Below are 8319 nucleotides of genomic sequence, written 5' to 3' on the forward strand. Positions count from 1 at the left end.
CATTTAAAAGAAGGGCTGGACATTTTCTTGTGTGGGTGCCCATAGTATTAAATAGGTATTAAGGTTTAATAACCTTTGGAAAAGGTTTGCATGAAACATTTTAGTAATTTTCCCACGTGGGTGGTAGCTGGCTTCATCTCTCTCTCCATCGCCTGCTGTCCCTCTCTCTCTCCATCGCTTGGCCCTATCTCAGTTGTACCCGCCTACTGTACTTCACTCGTACCTTGTACCTATTGTACCAGCTGTACCTACTGCTCGTAGAGTACTTGTTGCCTGAATATTTGTTGTACCTGCTGCCCGTACATATTCAATCTTCAGCCCTGCTGCTCTTGGCTCGTGTACACTTGGTGATGTTGACTTACTTGCATATAGCATAGCAAATGGTGTTATCTACAGCCTATTAGCTGTACAAACTGCTGCTATTGAAACAAGAGAACGATGGCTAGGTAAAGCAATGAGCCAACAATCTGCCAATAGACAGATTCCTATCATGGGTATTCATACTCCTCGACAAGGCTGGTCAGCTGCTTCAAAACCTCTTCACGACTTGGTCAAAAATGCAAATAAAGAACATTTAAGTCATCACTTTCACACTGGTGATCTGGCCACCTTCAGATCAAGTCTGGCTACCCTGTGCAGTGTGGGCTACTATCTAGGACACCGCAGGTTGCTGGGCAGCCCTTTGGCCTGGCCGCCTTGCTGGGCTGGCCCATGGGCCCATCGGCTCCTTGGCCAAGCCCTCTTGGGCTGGCCAACCGCCTGCCCAGCCCCTCCTTGGTCTGGTGGGCAAGTCCTAGGACCTGCTTGGCCCCTCTTGGGTAGCATACCCAATGCCCAATGCCCAATGCAAGAGTCTAAGACTCTCTTCTGTGTAGCCCACTGGGCTGAACCCCATCCTACATGCAATCCTACATGCTTCTACAAACGCTTGGTGTCCGGTCGCAAACCCAACACGCAAATCATATGACATCATTCCGGAGGGAGACTCACAGTACGGGCTGGCACTGCTTCATGTGCACGACAATGCACACGTGACCTCAGACACGTGGAGTGGAACCCTGGCTCACTTGTCTCAAACTGGGCTGACATGGGACCAGTTTCCACTCCAGGTCTTGCACCTTCTTGTTCAAATATGTCTATGTGGCATCCAAGTGTGGGATGTAAGTGACACCCATGTACAAACTGTTGTTTCTTGTTGCTCAATTAACAGTAGAGAGAGATGACCTAATCTACCATGTATTACTAACATGAAATATGTACAATGTTATAGAGATACTCGCTAGTAGCACTGCTCTTGAGCTCTCAATGACTCAATGAGGATTAATGAGGATATGGCTAAGCCTAGACTCCTATTTATAGTGTCTAATGTTGGTGAGTTGGCTACCAACTCTACCAACCGTAATAATAATGTCCAACTAAGAGTGCTCACACAATAACCCAATAACTCTATCCACATTGGGCGCTTGGGCAATATTACAATGATTTGGCACAATAGGCCTTACAAACACATGAATCCATCCATGTACTCGACCTTTGAGGTGAGTTGGCTACCAACTCTACCAACCCTAATAATAATGTCCAACTAAGAGTGCTCACACAATAACCCAATAACTCTATCCACATTGGGCGCTTGGGCGCTTGGGCAATATTACAATGATTTGGCACAATAGGCCTTACAAACACATGAATCCATCCATGTACTCGACCTTTGAGGTGGCCAGTGGATAGAAGCATGTCCACATCACACTCAGAAGGGTGTGCACGTGACATCCCCTCGTGCTTAACTTGGAGCACAGGTAAAAACGATGCTCCACCACTCTAATCCGGTACAGATCTTCAAACGAATTCGCGCTCTCTGCTACACACACACGTCCGAACTCCAATGGCATGGCTACTAGACATGCAAGTCTCCAATGATGTCTATGTTACTACCTCCTCGAGAACTGCGGGCGTTGGAACTAGCCCCTCTACCTTTGAATACTAGGATTAATGTTAAGTAACTTAAGAGTGCTTTTATGCTTTTATGAGCTGTTGCCTTTATTACTGCCTCCAAGCCTAGAAAAGTAGGTGGATTGCTCATGATTGGTTATCTTCGATTGGGAGGATTCCAAGGAAATCATGACCCAGAGCAAGCCATGACCAAGCTCTAGCCACACTTGGATAGAGCCCTCCGGTGATATGGAATTCCGAGGTTTGGACACTGTGCATGGTTGGTTAGGTCAAACCTCAGCTCGGGGATGCTCTGGACAGCGGAGCTATGGTTGGGCAGTCAGCTTGCCAGCAACCCCTTAGATGTGTTTGTGTTTGTGTTTGTGTTTGTGTTTGGTTAGGTCAAACCTCAGCTCGGGGATGCTCTGGACAGCGGAGCTATGGTTGGGCAGTCGGCTTGCCAGCAACCCTTAGATGTGTTTGTGTTTGTGTTTGTGTTTGTGCAAGGCAATGTTTGAGGGCTTTCATGGACTCGTGCAAACCCTACTGATGTAAGTACCTGTTTCAGCAAATAAGGGAGGTCCTTGTACATGAACCCTTATCTTTAAAATATCTTGAAGTTTGTTCACACAACCTGAGTCTACAAGCCCCTTGAAAAAAAAATCTTTATTTTTTCTAGTACCTTAAAGGGAGCCTATAAATGTTCTTCATCATTACATAGCAAACTTGACCTGGATCACTTAAGCCATATGCCTATAAAGTGTAGAGTTGAGGAAACTTCCACACTCGTCAAGTATTTGCTTTACTCATAGGAAGAGCAAAAGTGGAAAGCACACTACCTGCTGCTACTAGAATTCCTCGCTGAGGACTCAAAGTCGGGCTGGAGATTGGAGGAACTGCTGGCTGTGGATAACTACATAATTGCTACTCAGCTTGATTCTGCAACTTGTCCTGATTTGATGAATATCTAGTCTGCACGTAGTTCTACTTCAGCCTCTCTCCTCCCCTTGCTCGTGTGGCCAATGCACCTAACCTCGTGCTGGCACATTAAGTTCATGAACAATTAGATGTTCCACTGATTGCATGTCCTTCCCACACCCTGTTTGCTATAGTAGCAAAAGCTAAGACCAAGTTCTCAAATTTGAAACTTCACCGGCCTCTACTTGATGCTTGCACACTTTCATCTTGCTATTCCACCTGCCTAGCCTTATGATGAACCTCCCATAGCTGCCTTTTCTCGCCATGGATAGCAAATTTTGCAGCTGCATAATTATAGAGTTAGAACTTAGTGTTCCTCATCTTTTGTACTTCGTAAATTCATGCTTCTTGACACATTCGCAAAGCTTCGGACTCCCATGGAAACCGACTGGACCCCAACATCCTAGTGGACATTATGGCGAAGGAATCACTCCTCAGGTCAAGACCATGTTCTCGATGGTTTAAACACCTGTGTCTGTGTCCTCTCTGGTAATGCGCCAGAACTTCACAAATCAGTTTTGTGTCAAAATAGGGATGTCAGGCTTCTCTTCATGAAAGGGGATAACCAGAACCCAAGCAGCATTGTCTACTGATACAACATTCGGAGAATCCTACAGAATCATGTAACCCCCTTGTTATTGACAGAAAATTTGTTGTTAATGCTAGTCTCTAAAGTAGCCGGAGGCCTGGCTAGTGCTAACCCTAATCGTATCATCATCATCCTGTTGAGCACCAATGAAACATGCAGGTAACTCATCCATGCAGTCCTCTTCTTCCACCTGGATCTACGCTAAAGTACCATAATGCACAGGCGCATGAAGAATTGAGCAAATTTAGGTAAAATTTGTGTAAAACTTGAGCAGAACATGAGTTCCTAACCTTGCCAACATAGCACCATGGACAAGCCAAGTCGCATACATGTCATGCTAGATGATGTGTATCATGATATTCTCATTGTAGTGAAACAAGTGGTAAGTGTATGTTGTGTTTGTGCCTGTCTCAACGTTTAATTGTAGAGAAGGACAATTAATTGAAACAACTAATGTGTTTGCATTTGTGAGATAGGTGATGAGCAGTGCGCATGTCGCACATGGAGGATCTTGTATATATCATCTCGAAACATTATTATTTCGTATTATTTTGTTGGCCAAGTGCCAAATGTTTTTACATCTATATATATATTACTTGTAACCTTCCATGTGACAAGCAAAGGAGACCCCCACTTGGCAAGAGGAGGAGAGATCTTTCACATAAAGGAGAAAGAAGATTTTTTTTAATTTTTATACATATTTTTTACACATGCCTAAATGCATTGGGGCTCACAATTAGTTGTCACTATCAAGTCATTTGCTCATTAAATAAGTATATATATGTGTGTGTGTGTGTGTGTGTGTGTGTAGGAGAGTTTCACATTTTTGAACTTTTTAAAAGGAGCGTTGTTTTTCACACAAGCCTAGATGCATTGGGGCTGACAATTAGTTGTCACCATCAAGTCATTTTCTCATTGAATGAGTTTCTTATATATATACACACACACACACACACACACACACACATACATACACACACACATAATATTATATTATGTGCACACATAATATTATATTATGTGCACGTGTGAGAGAGAGAGAACACACACACACACACACACACACACACACATGTATTTATAGGTGTGTATACATGTATATATAAATAGATCTATATGTATGGCAACATAAACACATGCATGTGCATGCACACAACGCACCACACACACACATGCACACAAAAAAAACACATACACACACACTCGCATGCACGTGCACATACACAAATATGCACATTTACACGCACACACTTACTCAACCTCACACATACATCTACATGCATATAAACTTACCTATATATACACACATACACACACTGAAATACACAAATACACGTGCACACACATCGAAAGCACACATGCATACATAGATGCACATGCACACACACATTTGCACGTGTACATGCACACAATCTCACACACATATGCAAGTGCACGTGCACACACATAGACACAAAAATGTCTACATAAAAAAATTCACATGCCTGCACACATATACATTCGCATATGCACACATTCATGTGTGTGTGTGAATAATATACATATATATATATGTATGTATACATATATATATATATATATATATATATATATATATATATATACAAGTATACATATGTATATACATGTATACATGTATATATATATACATGTATACATGTATACATGTATATATGTATACATGTATATATATATACATGTATACATATATATACATATATATATATATACAAGTATACATATGTATATACATGTATACATATATACATATATACATGTATACATATATACATATATGTATACATGTATATATGTATACATATATACATGTATGTATACATGTATACATATGTATACATGTATACATGTATACATATGTATACATGTATATATATATACATGTATACATGTATACATATGTATACATGTGTATATATATATATATATATATATATATATATATGTATGTATGTATACATGTGTACATGTATACATACATATATATATATATGTATGTATACATGTATACATACATATATATATGTATGTATACATGTATACATATGTATACATATATATATATATATGTATGTATACATGTATACATATGTATACATACATACATATGTATACATATATATATATATGTATGTATACATGTATACATATGTATACATACATATATATATATATGTATGTATACATGTACACATGTATACATACATATATATATATATATATATACATGTATATACATGTATATATATATATATATATATATATATATATATATATATATATACATGTATATACATGTATATACATGTATATATATATATATATATACATGTATACATATGTATACATGTATACATATGTATACATGTATATATATGTATATATACATGTATACATATGTACATATATATATATACATGTATACATATGTATATGTATATATACATGTATACATATGTATATATGTATATACATGTATACATATATACATGTATGTATACATGTATACATGTATATATATATATATATATATATGTATACATATGTATACATATATACATATGTATATATAAATATACATGTATACATATATACATGTATGTATATGTATATACACATGTATACATATATACATGTATGTATATGTATATACACATGTATACATATGTATATATATATATACATGTATACATATATACATATATATATACATGTATACATATATACATATATACATGTATGTATACATGTATACATGTATATATGTATATATATGTATACATGTATATATATGTAAGTCTATATATATATTACTTGTAACCTTCCATGTGACAAGCAAAGGAGACCCCCCACTTGGCAAGAGGAGGAGAGATCTTTCACATAAAGGAGAAAGGAGATTTTTTTTTAATTTCTATACATATTTTTTACACATGCCTAAATGCATTGGGGCTCACAATTACTTGTCACTATCAAGTCATTTGCTCATAGAATGAGTATATATGTGTGTGTGTGTGTGTGTGTAGGAGAGTTTCACATTTTTGAACTTTTTAAAAGGAGCGTTGTTTTTCACACAAGCCTAGATGCATTGGGGCTCACAATTAGTTGTCACCATCAAGTCATTTTCTCATTGAATGAGTTTCTTATATATATAAACACACACACACACACACACACACACACACACACATACATACACACACACACACACACACATATACATACACACATAATATTATATTATGTGCACGTGTGAGAGAGAGAGAACACACACACACACACACACATATGTATTTATAGGTGTGTATACATGTATATATAAATAGATCTATATGTATGGCAACATAAACACATGCATGTGCATGCACACAACGCACCACACACACACATGCACACAAAAAAAACACATACACACACACTCGCATGCACGTGCACATACACAAATATGCACATTTACACGCACACACTTCCTCAACCTCACACATACATATACATGCATATAAACTTATATATATATACACACATACACACACTGAAATACACAAATACACGTGCACACACATCGAAAGCACACATGCATACATAGATGCACATGCACACACACATTTGCACGTGTACATGCACACAATCTCACACACATATGCAAGTGCACGTGCACACACATAGACACAAAAATGTCTACATAAAAAAAATAACATGCCTGCACACATATACATTCGCATATGCACACATTCATGTGTGTGTGTGAATAATATACATATATATATATATGTATGTATAAATATATATATATATATATATATATATATATATATATATATATATATATATATGTATACATGTGTATATATGTATACATATATATATATATGTATATATGTATATATATGTATACATGTGTATATATGTATACATATATATATATATGTATATATGTATACATATATATATATATATATGTATACATGTGTATATATGTATACATGTATATATATACACACACACACACACACACACACACACATATATACATGTATATATATGTATACATGTATATATATATACATGTATATATGTATATACATGTATATATATGTATACATGTATACATATGTATACACGTATATATATGTATACATGTATATATATGTATATATATATATATATATATATATATATATATATATATATATACATGTATACATATATATATACATGTATACATGTATACATATGTATACACGTATATATATGTATACATGTATATATATGTATATATATATATATATATATATATATATATATATATATATACATATATATATACATGTATACATGTATACATATGTATACACGTATATATATGTATACATGTATATATATATATATATATATATACATGTATACATATATATATACATGTATACATGTATATATATATATATATATACATGTATACATGTATATATATATATGTATACATGTATACATGTATACTTGTATATATATATATATATATATATATATATATATATCATGTATACTTGTATATATATATATACACATGTATATATATATATACAAGTATACATGATATATATATATATATATATATATATATATATATATATATATACAAGTATACATGTATACATGTATACATATATATATATACATGTATACATGTATACATATATATGTATACATGTATATATATATATACATGTATGTATACATGTATACATGTATACATGTATGTATACATATATACATGTATATATATATATGTATACATGTATATATATATA

At 34.9% G+C, this 8319-nt stretch overlaps 1 protein-coding gene across 5 annotated transcripts in view; it reads right to left on the reverse strand.

The window, feature by feature from the left end:
• The window catches only part of LOC147632217 (uncharacterized), a 56905-nt gene extending 53004 nt beyond the window's left edge, over positions 1-3901 (reverse strand). For 4 of the 5 annotated variants that reach the window (XM_086808880.1, XM_086808879.1, XM_086808878.1 and 1 more), the window contains exon 1: positions 3787-3901. The gene's annotated coding sequence lies outside the window, so the exon portion shown is untranslated. Of the gene's footprint in view, positions 1-2768 lie in introns of all 5 variants that reach the window. The other variant, XM_086808877.1, reaches the window with a different exon arrangement.
• Between the last annotated feature and the right edge of the window lie 4418 nt (positions 3902-8319).

The sequence above is a fragment of the Cibotium barometz genome, chromosome 14, assembly GCF_041138505.1.
Source record: "Cibotium barometz isolate CiBa-2024 chromosome 14, ASM4113850v1, whole genome shotgun sequence".
NCBI lineage: Eukaryota > Viridiplantae > Streptophyta > Polypodiopsida > Cyatheales > Cibotiaceae > Cibotium > Cibotium barometz.